Source organism: Lipophrys pholis (genome assembly GCF_963383615.2).
Source record: "Lipophrys pholis genome assembly, chromosome: 22".
Classification (NCBI taxonomy): domain Eukaryota; kingdom Metazoa; phylum Chordata; class Actinopteri; order Blenniiformes; family Blenniidae; genus Lipophrys; species Lipophrys pholis.
The window spans coordinates 6,917,170-6,929,462 of record NC_137644.1 but is presented as its reverse complement, the minus strand read 5'-3'; the positions used below and the strand labels follow the sequence as shown (position 1 = coordinate 6,929,462).

General features: G+C 42.8%; 1 protein-coding gene across 1 annotated transcript in view; it reads right to left on the bottom strand.

Annotated features, from left to right (window-relative positions):
• syt1a (synaptotagmin Ia) overlaps positions 1 to 12,293 on the bottom strand; it is a gene marked incomplete at its 3' end in the record, with an annotated part of 197,113 nt that overhangs the window by 56,358 nt on the left and 128,462 nt on the right. The gene's annotated exons all lie outside the window — the stretch shown is intronic.

Sequence of the window (12,293 nt, the reverse complement as noted above, 5' to 3'; positions counted from 1 at the left end):
AGCTGACATTGGACGAAAGTCATAGTAGGCGTTGACAGATTGACTTTTGGACTCGTCAATGAGCCCAGCACACAGGTCTTCAGTTCAGGAGGAAGCTGGACCAGAAGAATACCCACACAGGGACAGGGAGAACATGAAAACTCCACTCAAAACCGTCCTCACTGAGAGAATGAGCCATTGTAAGTTAAAGCACATCATTTTTGCATTTTTGTTTCAGATGAGCTCCGCATTTACACAGCAGTGGTTAGAATGCCGGGCCACGGACCACCGTTTGACCACCACACACACATGCACAGAGAACAATACAGTCTACACAATGAGAGAACACAGACATTCTTATGGACAGACGACCAAGTTGGATTGTTATTACTGTGACTGTCAACTATAAAACTACCAAGTAACAGGAGAATCTGGACGGGTCCCTAAAGGCACCATCGAAGAGAAGAGAGGAGCAAATATGTCAACATTGGATTTGAACTTGTCAAGACAATCAAGATTCGACCATAGAAATTTAGGCTGTGTATGTTTCTGAGATTGAGCTCACCGGTGTTTAATTTCAAGGGAGTTATTCAGCAAAGTCTGGCGAGGAGGTGCAACATTCCCTGAACAGAAAATTAGAAAGGTTTTAACACTGTGAAATCTGTTATTTGGTTTGTTTTACATTGAAGATCATCAGAACAATCGTCAGGAGCAGACATTCATTCAACATGTTTGGCTGCTGAAAATGTCAATCTTGAACATTAATCTTTTTCTAAGTCTTTCAGAGAGAAATACACCACACAGAAAGAAGGTGGGACTTGTTCCAAGGAACCTTTAACGGTGAGTATTTTCACCTTTCTGTTGATGAGACTTCGCTCACGACCTGCTGGGTTGGAGCCAGTCCTCTGGGGCTCTGGATCAAAGAGCCCCGGCTGGTTGTCAGTTGTTCTGAATTGCTCTGACAGAAAGTTTGAAGAAGCTGGAACATCCAGCCTCCTACATTCGGCGACCCTGAACCATTGGTTGCATGCTCTGTCGGCCGCAGGGCTCAGTCGGGGGGTCGGGCTGGGAAGGACAGAGGTGGCTGAGGGCCGGGGCCAAACCGAGCAGCGCCCGGGGACTCGTGTCCGTTAGAATCAGTGTGATGCAGGAGGAGGTGAGGCCAGGGGCCACGGTGCCAGCACGGGTAGGTGAGTCACATGGACATGGAGAGGTTATTTGCTCAGGCTGCTGCCTCCCTCCAGGGCCACCCCACAGGGAAATCTGCCTGGCAACCGCAGGCTGTGTGACGGGCAAGGGGTGGGGGCAGAAATTTACTGATGTCAGGGAGCATGACCGAACCTAGAAAGAGTGGAATCATAAAACTCCACAGGGGGTTTGATAGAGTACATTATGTCGGGGCGGACATGATTCAACATTAGTGTTGATTATCCTCCTCAGTTTCCACATTCCCTGCATGCTCCCCGTGTTGTTTGCATCTCCGTATCTGTGATTAGACAGATACAAATGTTTAGCCTTGAAGGGCTTCATCTCAGCGGAAGAAAGACCTCGAACAAATATCCCGTAGCGCGACTTTATTTAGCCCCCCTCCCCTCGGTTTAATCTCTTCTTCTTGGTCTTTCCACCCACTCTTTCACACTTCCCTTTTGGAACACAGTGCCACCCGCCGGGCGCAGCCACGGATAAATCAGCTGACATGGTTTAACAAGGCAGATAATCATGAGGGGAAGAATACGTGAAGGCAGGATGTCACCAAAAGGCAGTGACACAGAAAAGATCGTCGCTCCGCCAAGGGCTCGGGTGTAAGTTTTTCAAATGAGGCAAAGTCATTTCCAAGAACTTTTGAAAGTGTGACCATCCATACATACGTGCATGTGTCTTCTATACTGAGTTAACAAACTCCAGCAGACCTCTGGAGAAAATCACCTACATTCCCCCCTGTGGGCAACTACTGAGTCCTTCTTAACCCTTTATAAAGCGAGTGGTCAGATTTAGCAGCTTCGCCATTTCACCCTGCTTCATCGACAAAAACAATCAAACAAACAAACAAAAAATGATGTCAAGCACTGCAGAGAAACAAGATGATTTGGAAAAACACCTTATCCTCCCCGTAAAACCATCTGATTGAAGCATGAATCCTCAAACCTCAAACCCTCACTTTTCTCATTGAAAGCAATACCAACAGCCAAATGTCATCTTGCCATGAAATCCGAGAATTGTACCTAAAGTAGCACAAAATACCACAAAAATTTTACATTTCTGATTGACATTTATACAATAACTATGAGTTCTTGTAAAGTAAGGCTTGCCTTACTTAGGATCAAATCAAGGGAAATAGTGCTTCACCGATGCTCAGAGTTCAATCAGATGTTCATTTATTTTTTTTAAAAAGACCAACAAAAATGAGAAAAACTTCAGAATACAATTTTATGATGCCCCCCTCACTGCTGCTAGATAAGAAAATTTATTTTTCATTTAATGAGGCCTTTAAATCTCAGATTATATGCGCTCATAAAGACTGTCTCTTATTCCTGTTAAAGCTGCTGTGAAACGACTGTGTCCACCTGGCCGGCACACAGACGGCTCTTTTGTGATTTTTCTTTCCTCTCTCTCTCTCTCTCTCTATTGATTTCGAACATTTGAGTTCAGGATCAGACTTGAAATGCGAGCAACCTCTGTTATATTTGCTCTTTTGAGCCCCCGGCCTATCATTTAGCCCCGCCCGCAGCTGACAGGCCCGTTTTCCAGAGTCGTGCACCTCCATGCTTGGTTTGCCATATAAATAGAGCTGAATTTATCCTTCAACCACTCTGGGAGTATATGAGACCTATGCTGCATGAGGAACAAGTGAAGGAGGGGTGATAAGAGCTCCTGAGACCCTCGAGTCTTTCTCTCTTTGCGTGCAACAAGGCTTTTTTTTTTTACGGAACTTTCCTCAGCGCTTTGGAGGCGGTAATTGAAAATGGGGGGAATCTTTGTGCACTGGCTTAATAGAGCTGTTCTGCCCTGGCCGCAAAGCAAGGTTAATAACTTTTTCCAGTTCCATTACCCCATGAGATTGGCTTCAGGTGAGTAAAGAGGCCGTGCAGGACGGGGGAAGTGACCACGGGGGCTTTGAAGCCCCCTCTTATCTCGGCTTCCCCGCTCACTGCAGGCGGCTCACCTGACGATCATTTACCTGATTCATTACATACAAAAATAGGAAACTCCCACCTCGTGTCTGGGAGTCTGACCACATGGATGGTCCAGGAAATTTGACTGACAGCCAGTAATTAGAGTCCCACTTCACTAACTTGTCCACTTTGCATAAGCCCCGTTTTCACGACAACATTTCAGGTGGAAACACATCGTGTTTTGCATTTTCATTTCAGAAAAGTTTCTCAGCAACTGCAGGAACACTGAAAACTATGTAGTTACAGCCGCGAGTAACAAAACCACACAAACAGACATGCAGACAACAATACGCTATAAACATCAACAATGAGCGTACACCGACATTTATATGGACACACAACAAAGTTGGTTGCTATTACGGTGACTCTCAACTATAAAGATCCCAGAGCTGCTGATGCCCGCCTCGAACAGACGGCTCCTCAAGTGCTCTTTCCAGACACTTGGCAGCTGACCTTTTAATTCTGTTTAGACTCTGGAGTGTGTGTGCTGTGTACTGATGATGCAGGACTCAAAGAAGAAATGGTTAAGCACCCGGAGACTGAGAGAGGAACACGGAGCTGCCTCTTGTGATTTGACTCTCGAGGATGTTCAAACGGGAACAAGGAGGCATTACGACTAAATGGTGCGTTTAGAAAAGAAGCGGTTGGGGCGTTTGTGCAAAAACAATTTCAACTTGCAATGATGTTTTCAGGAAAATTAAAAATTAAATGCACTGCCTCGTGTGATCTGCTACTTGACTCAGATGCATCAAGTGTGGGTGTTTACGCCGACGGGCTGAATTACAGATCGTCACAGCTCCCGCAAACGTTGAGGGGAGAAAGGTGGTGAATCATTGATCAACCAAACATCAACATCTGCTTGAAGAATGGAGTAAAAGAGGTTTGCCTGGGACTGATTTAAACCCTTTTAAATGATAACGCTTCAAGTCGTTTTTGCATTTTTGTTTCAGAAAAGTTAAATATTTACACCGATAGTTACACCATATAGAAATGAAGCTTGTTATATATAGATGGCTTTGTTATTGGCATTAGTTGTTGTAATAATAGTTATAGTTACTTCTGATGCTCCATTTCACACCATCCCAAGTGATTAAAATTTGAACCGTAGAGCGCTGGACCACTTTTCCTTCTACAACAGGGTTCGAACCGGGATCCTGCCAGCGAGGCTTGACTCAAGAGTCACCAAGAATGATATTGAAGCGCCATTCTCTATAACTTGCACAGGATTCACGTGTACAAACGTCTTGAATCTAACGGGTTGTTGGTATCTCTGGTTTTGCATCTGAGTCACAGAAAATCTAAATCATGTTGGGTTTTTTTCCCACATAGAGACACGAACACACTGAGACACAGAAAGCTGAGATGTTTCTAATTCAATAAAGGTGTTGTAGAGGAATGTGAGAGTGTGATCAGAAAGTGACGAACGTTAAAAGAATTCAGAAATGACGGTCGGATAAAAGGTGTCATCCGCGAGACATTCTGAGCAGATGTGAAAGGATCATGTTGCCGGGCCGGCGTCACAAGGCTTCACTTACACAATGGTACAAAATCTTGGCTTCTCTTTGACTCCATGTGTCTCCCGGTGGTGTTGGTTTCCATGCACGATTCCCTTTCTCCTTTCCTGCCCGTCAGAAAGCCTTTTCCCCCACCGGGCATCCTTTCATACGCCTACAGCCTCTCACAACATTTCCACCCACGCACTTTGTTTGAAAAACAGCATGCCTGCCAGTGTCCAACCAGCACATAATTGAGGCAAAATTATAAATTAGCTCCACTCCAGACAGCGCAAAGTAAATAATGTAAAATAAACTGGATTGCAATCTTTGAAATGCAATAGTGAGAAGACCAAAACTTTCCCCTGTATCGGTACTATGGGCTGGAGGAGTGACACTGAAGTCACAGAAAGCTTGATGGAGAGTATTGTGAACCTTGAAATGAACATGCATTGTGACCGGCACTCTTTCAAATTATCGTTTGCCATCAGGCATCTCCACCACTGCATTAGCATCAGCTTGAATTTCCTCATTTAAGAGATAATCTATCAGGGAATGTTTACACGACAACAGTGATTTAAATTTTTTTTTAAAACATCTCCTAAGTTCATGTTAAAATGTCATTCTTAATACTTACAGCATATGGTTCTTTGCAGGCATGTGCGTCTGGTTTCATTACAAAAACATCTAACGGCACCCACTAGTGGCTTGGCATGCTAACTACATCGTTTCTACGGCGTTGCCGTGTACGGACATCATATTCAAAATACTATTGTGTAAACGCAGAACTTTTCTGAAACGAAAACACAAAACTGATGCGTTTTCACTTGAAACGTCGTGGAAACAAGGACCCATTTGTAAGGCTGCTGTTATCACTGTGTCCTCAGGTTGAAGAATGCACCAGTGCAGGAGGTGGTTAAAAAAAGAAGAAGACGAAGAAGAGAAGCAGATGTGCCTGTTCTCTTCTTCATTGCTCAGATGTGACTAAAGCACAGGTGTTATTGGGTTTTAGCGACAGAAACCTACATATGGCAGCAGGATACCATCAAAGAGATTCTTGTTCCGGTGTGCATCTTGGCTGTAGATTGGCATCGGCAGCGGACATATCAACACAGCCCATGAAATTGGGTTGAAATTGCTCTTGAATAATACTGTTTCCAGCCATGATAGTGTGATCCAGAGATGGAGCAAAATGATTGATGTTAGAAGAAATGCAGAAGGGTAAATATTGGATATTGTGCTCACAGTCTCCATGCAAACAGAGGTGTCTACAACAGTTAACCTTTGCATACAAACCACATGGTGCGCTCTCTCTCTCTCTCTCTCTCTCTCTCTCTCTCTCTCTCTCTCTCTCTCTCTCTCTCTCTCTCTCTCTCTCTCTCTCTCTCTCTCTCTCTCTCCATGTGCAAATACAATTGGAAGAAGCCAATGTTTCATCCCGCCCAAAAAAGAAATGCTCATTTTGGTTTCTGAAACACTGAAATATCAAATATCACCAAGCACAGACCAACTGGGTGTATTGAAGTTAAAATGAGGTGTGATTTAGCAAATTGCGATCTTTAAGCAATCAAACATGATTAAGATGTTGAGTCATCAAGATCTGTATCTCTCAGTTAACTAACTTTACGTGACACATCAAGTTTCCACGACAACGTTTTCAAGTGAAAACGGGAAACTTTTGTTGTGTTTTGGGTGTCAGTTTACACAACAACTGTGTTCAGTCATATTCTGCTTCTTCCTTCTGTTCTTTCATCTGCTCTCTCTCCTGTTTGTCATTTCTTGTTTGTCTTTTTATTCTGTCTTCTCATTTCCCTGTTTTCCACTGTCTTTCTTTTCTTTTGTATTCTGTCTGTTATTCTGCAGTTTTCTTGCCCTCCTCCTGCTCCTCATTCTGTCCTCTCCTAAACTGCCTTTTTGTTCTTGTCACCATATTGTCTTGTCTTCCATCTCTAAACACAATCAAATTCAGCTGGAAGGTTGCTAACTCTGGATAACTCACCCAAAGCTATTACTAAGCAACAACCAAAATTGCCGCTTATCAAATTACTTGATTAATTGCATAATCCTTCCAGATAAAAATTCAACTTCTGCATCCTCATGTTCATTTGTTCCCAGGCGAGACAGTCACTTACTAGCCTCGGAAGGAGGAAAGATAAATTAGAAAGGAAAAAAGGTTAATCATTTCCCTTCTGAAACACAGCGTCTCTTCACTCGAACACCAGCCGCTAACCTCGATCTGCTCCCTGCTCAGCCGCGACCGACTTGCTGGTCTTGACACTTGGAGTCATAATCATGTTCAGAACTGTACTGGCAGATGAGACTTTGAACCAAAACATCTGCTGTAGCGGTACCTCCAGGCAAACCCCCCCCCCCCACCCCCCACCACAACCTCCAATTTCCACTTTCCACAACCTCCCACAGCCCGCATGATAATTATCACTGCTGGCTGTGACCAAGCCAGCAGCAACACACCATCCACGCTGCCATGTCCGAGTAACGCTCCATTGCATTCTGGGTACTGCATGCTCCTGCGATTAAAATAAATTAGGTCTATGGGGGTGTGTGTTATTTGAAGGCAAGCATGCCCGCTATTAATTTGGTTATAATTTGCCTTGATTCATGTAAACTGGGCCTGGTGCAGTGGGAGCAGTTAACTGGCCTGGAAAGGCTCACGGCGCTGAAAACAACAGGACGAGCTGCTCGTATGACAAAAACAACAATTGATAGTGATATGGGTTAGGGTTAGGGTCAACCCTAATATGATTTAACATACCAAATGTTGGATACAACCTATTGTTTGCTGATTTTATAGGTCTGGCTACCTTGATTCCTAATAATAATCAAGCTTTTTTATATTTCTTTTCATAATTGCTAGTACATGGCCACATGATCTGCATTCCTGATTAGAAGAGCTGAGGGTCCTTGGACATCCAATCAAACAGAGGCTTGTGAAATTAGACTTTGAAAACAAACTGAAAATCGAGCCACAACAGACAACATTTTGGAATATAAATTAAATGAACACACATACCTACAGGAACCAAACACGTCTTCAGATTGTCAAAAGTCTACATGAAATGTGATCTGCTGGCGAATATCTGAGAATACGTATTGGACAACAACAGAACAAAAACTGCCTTGCTCAAAGTCCTATTGTGTTCAAACCCCATCTGAACGTTCAGTTATAAACTCTCCATGTTTGAATCATAATTTGTACTATCTCAGTACTATGTCAAAGCGTCCCAATGTTGTGGAGTTTTGTGGGACAGAGCCAAAGATGAGGAGTCCTGCTTCAGCTTATTTAGAGGTAACAGTCCCCAGAATATTATCTGTTATCTTCCACCGTGCCTGGCATCTGAGTATGTCAGAGTTTATTATGCCCCATAAACTCATCTAATGTCAAGGCAGTTTGACCCCTCTGACAGTGGCGGCTGCATCAACGAGACTGAACTACAAGTATTCTAAATCAACAAATATCCTGCTTTCCCAGGCGTCTTTAGTTGAGGATAAGAGGTAAATAGATTTCCCAAACATGTCAATGTAGCGCAGCTCTTTCATTTTTTGCTTTCAGAAAAAGAGAAAACTTTATTAAAAGTATTTCACCCCGATCCACACAAACCCAAACTGGCTATTTACAAACAAACAGGTTTTCACATTTCTATTACGGCCATCTTGCAGATCTTCCAAGTCGTGATTTTTCTTTGCCTCTTTCAGCTCAGTTACTCGACACTCCGGATTACTTTGGCCTCCAAAGGAGCTCCGGCACAGAATTTGTCTGAGTAAAGTCCAATCTGTGCGCTCCTCCAGTGGACTGACACGCCACTCTGTCAGAGCGGATCAGCCCCGAGCCCAGCGCCGCGGTACACATCCAATTCCACCGCACGTCTTAATTCCGAGTGGGCTGCTGATATCTCCCCCTTCACTCAATAAACCTCTGTCATGGCTTCTCATGACTCACTGAGTCTTCTGACTTCACTGAATCCCCATTTATAGTCCCTCCGTCAACACCTATTTTTTATTTTTTTTCCCTTCCCTCGCTCTCCACAAACGTGAAGATTCCTCATGGATCCAAACGTGATGTCTGCTCATTCACATGCAGAGCAAAAGCTTTCACAGATGCCTGTGACTAAGACGATGAGATAACCAGCAGATGGTGGAAACACTTAAACCTTTTGTCTACCTTTTCATGTTAGACTGTCAGACGCGTCATAAAAAAGTCAACCTGCCGTTGATTTAAAAGGATCACACATACGAGGCTTTTTACAGCGCGATGAAGAAGGTGTCCGGTTTTATAGACGCTGAATATCAATGAACATCGCCCACCGGGAGGCAAAATTCTGTCTTAAGAACTTATTTTAGAAGCTTTATCTCTACGGACAAAATGTGGCTGAGTCGGCTATAAAATAATGACCTTTGCTCCTGAAAGCAGGAACAGTGAACATTTTGCCTTCAGAGCTCAACTTGACACCGGTGTTATGATAAAATTAGATTGTGTTACTTATTGATGCGCTCTGTTATAATGGATTTGATGTTCTCCTATGTCACGTAACGCAGTGGAAAATTACTGAGACAAACAACCTTTGTGAAACTTCTTTATATCCTGAAGTACGCACAAGTGTTTTCTCACCATGGCTTAGCAATAAATTAGCGAATAGAATACTCCCTTTCCCAGAAAAGCCTTATCTGGTTGGAACGGAATGCCTGTTTGTGTGAATGTCAATGTGAACTGTCTGCTGTTGTTCATAAGAAAACTCAGAAGTCCAACTGTGAGTGTACCCAACCCCTTCCTTCTCTGCTCTCTTACTTTGCAAAAGTAGGTAAGAGTCGCGGGCGCAACTTTGTGAGGGCACTCTACTGCAGAAAGCTTATCATTCTCTGTGTGATTTTGTGCCTGAAGCTTCAATAATAATAATAAAACACTCCAAAGACCAAAGGGTTGACAAGCTCTTTATGCCAAGACAGCAGAACAAACTGTGCCATAACACCGGCGCAACTACCAAACAAGTTGACAGATTGTAATGGAGGTGAAACACAAAAGAAAAAGTTTGTGGGATTCAAAAAAAGATGCTAAACTCCTAGAGATTCAGCAGCAGAAGCCTTGTTTACACAATCAACAATATACTAAAGGTTTTTGTGTAAATATACACCCAATCTTGGGAAGCTGAAAGCATCTTTCAGCACGGACACAAAGTGGTTCAGGAACACAAAAAAAAGAGTGTCAGATGTCGACTTTACCAAAGTCCTCACATCTTAACCCAACCGAGCTTTTATAGGATGTGCTAATCTATGGAAACCCCACTTCACAAAGTCCAGCACGGAAAGGATCCATACGCTAACATCTGGGTGCTGATGAGGAAACATTGACTACTGTCACTTCACCATGCGGACTCCATCCTGTTCTGTCCCAGTCCATCACAGGAAAGACAGATTGCTCCACTTTGACATTAGCAGTTGTCAGTCAGTACCTTCAACTGCTTCAACCCATCTCTTTAAAGACACTGCTAAAGCAGATTGAAAATAGGTTGAATTCAGAAAAGGCGGATAAAGTTGTTCTGAGGATTATTCATCTCAGCTGAGGAAAAGATAAATATTGACATTGGAATTGGGATAGCAAACTATCTCTCTATGACACCAAAAAACACCTCCAGAGGACAAGTGGCCATGCCTTAATGGGTTTTCTTCTCAGAAAAAGGAAAACTTCCACAATATTACACGGGTGGTCATAATGTTATGGCTATCCAAGGTTTTACTGCACGTCATTACTTTTAAAATACTTAATTCAAGTGTTATTTAGACCAAAAAAAGAGAGATAGCTATCACTGTGCTCTGCATAATGACGAGGTGATACACTAATACATGTCCTAATAAGGTTTCTGTTGAATTTCAGCTCTAATTAGAAGATGGGATGAAAGACTAAGTCCTATTAATCTTACTAATTATAAGTCAAAAGAGGTTTAAAGGTACAAAAAAACGGCAGAAATGTGTCTCCAGTGTCGACGCTGTGGAAACGTAATTGCTATTGATTTGAGCGTGATTTACCAGTTCACTGGCTGTGGTGTTTGTCTGGACAAGAGAGTGCCCCCTGAGGGAGATAAACAGAGCTGCAGACAGAGACTGACACGGTTGCTGGACTGTAATGAAACAGGAAGGAAGTGAGGGGAGGACGGATGAAGCCGGAGGAGGACGGAAAGTGCTGCCCTTTTTCTCCTGTCTGTCTGGTCTTCAGGTCGGATCACCCCGGCCTGACACTGGACTTGTACTGAGGCGGAAGGCGGTCCTCAGGACCAGCCGGTCAGTGGGAACATGCCTCTGAGAGCAATTAGGAGACCAATTACCCTCATCTTATGGAAAGATGACACGTCAGGACATGCCGGCTCAAGTCTGGAGTCTTTTTCTGACATTCATGCCTGCAGCAGCAGCAGCACATCTCGGAGCCTTTCAGGTCCTCCACTCTCAGTAGCAAAAAGGATTAAACAGCCGGCTGTCTGGTCAAATCTGCCTAAACTACAAAGAAAACAAATCATTTTAACATTACAAAAAACTTGGAGTCTTGAGCTTAGTTGTAACCGTTATCTGACATAAGCAGGCCCTTTTACATGACAAAGTTTCAAGTGGAAACGCATCGTTTTTTTGCATTTTTGTTCTCAGGAAAGTTTCACATTTACACGGCAACGTTTAAAAGACGATCTCCATGACAACGGCAGATATGTTGAAAATGATGGAGATAGCGTGCCAAGACACAAGTTGGTGCTGTTGTATGTGTTTGTAATGAAACCACACGCACATGTAGCAGAGAACAATATGCTATAAATATTACCAATGAAAGAACACGGACATTTGTAACGACAGACGAACAAGTTGGACTGTTATTACGGCGACTGTCAACTATAAAACTATGAAGTCCGAGGAGAGTCATGACACTATGGAGGAAAACGTTGTTCTTATTGTCCATCTACTGAGCATGTGCAGAACAACTATCTACTACGGTCGTGGTGCGCATGAGCAGTAAAACACAAAGAATGTTTTCCATTTTCACGTTGTGTAAACAGGGCCTCGCTGTCGTTCTTATTCCACATGTCAGGAAGGAGCGTCGTAAAACAAAAACATCAGTTTCTGATTGAAAAAGCTAATTCTGGGGACGTTTTTGGTGACAGGCTTTTTCGCATTAATCCTTCTTAATTAAACCTTTTGAAGTTTTGAATGAATTTTTCTTTCATGTCTCTGTAGATATGCTTCACGGTAGTGGCTAATGCTGATGTTTTAGTCGTTAGATATAAGACAAACTGGTTTTAGGCTTTGTTGCAGTGCAGTTGCAGTTAACACTATCCCATATCTCTTCTTCTACTGTATTGTCTTTATTTATTTTCTCCTCATAGTTATTAATGTTACTCTATCCATGGACCGAGAAAAATGCCCATCACAATATTGCATTTTAACATAAAGTAATACAGGGAATCCAACAGTCACAGCTATATAAATTATTTCATTTGTCTACGTTGATGAAGTGATGATTAGTTTACATTTGATCATTTTTTTAAATCAAATTTTGAACCATTCTCAACATATAGATCAAAATATCATTAAAAGCAACAGCAATCTGCCTGTTTTGGCTCAAATCTTACAAAATATCTGTCTAATGAAGGCTGAA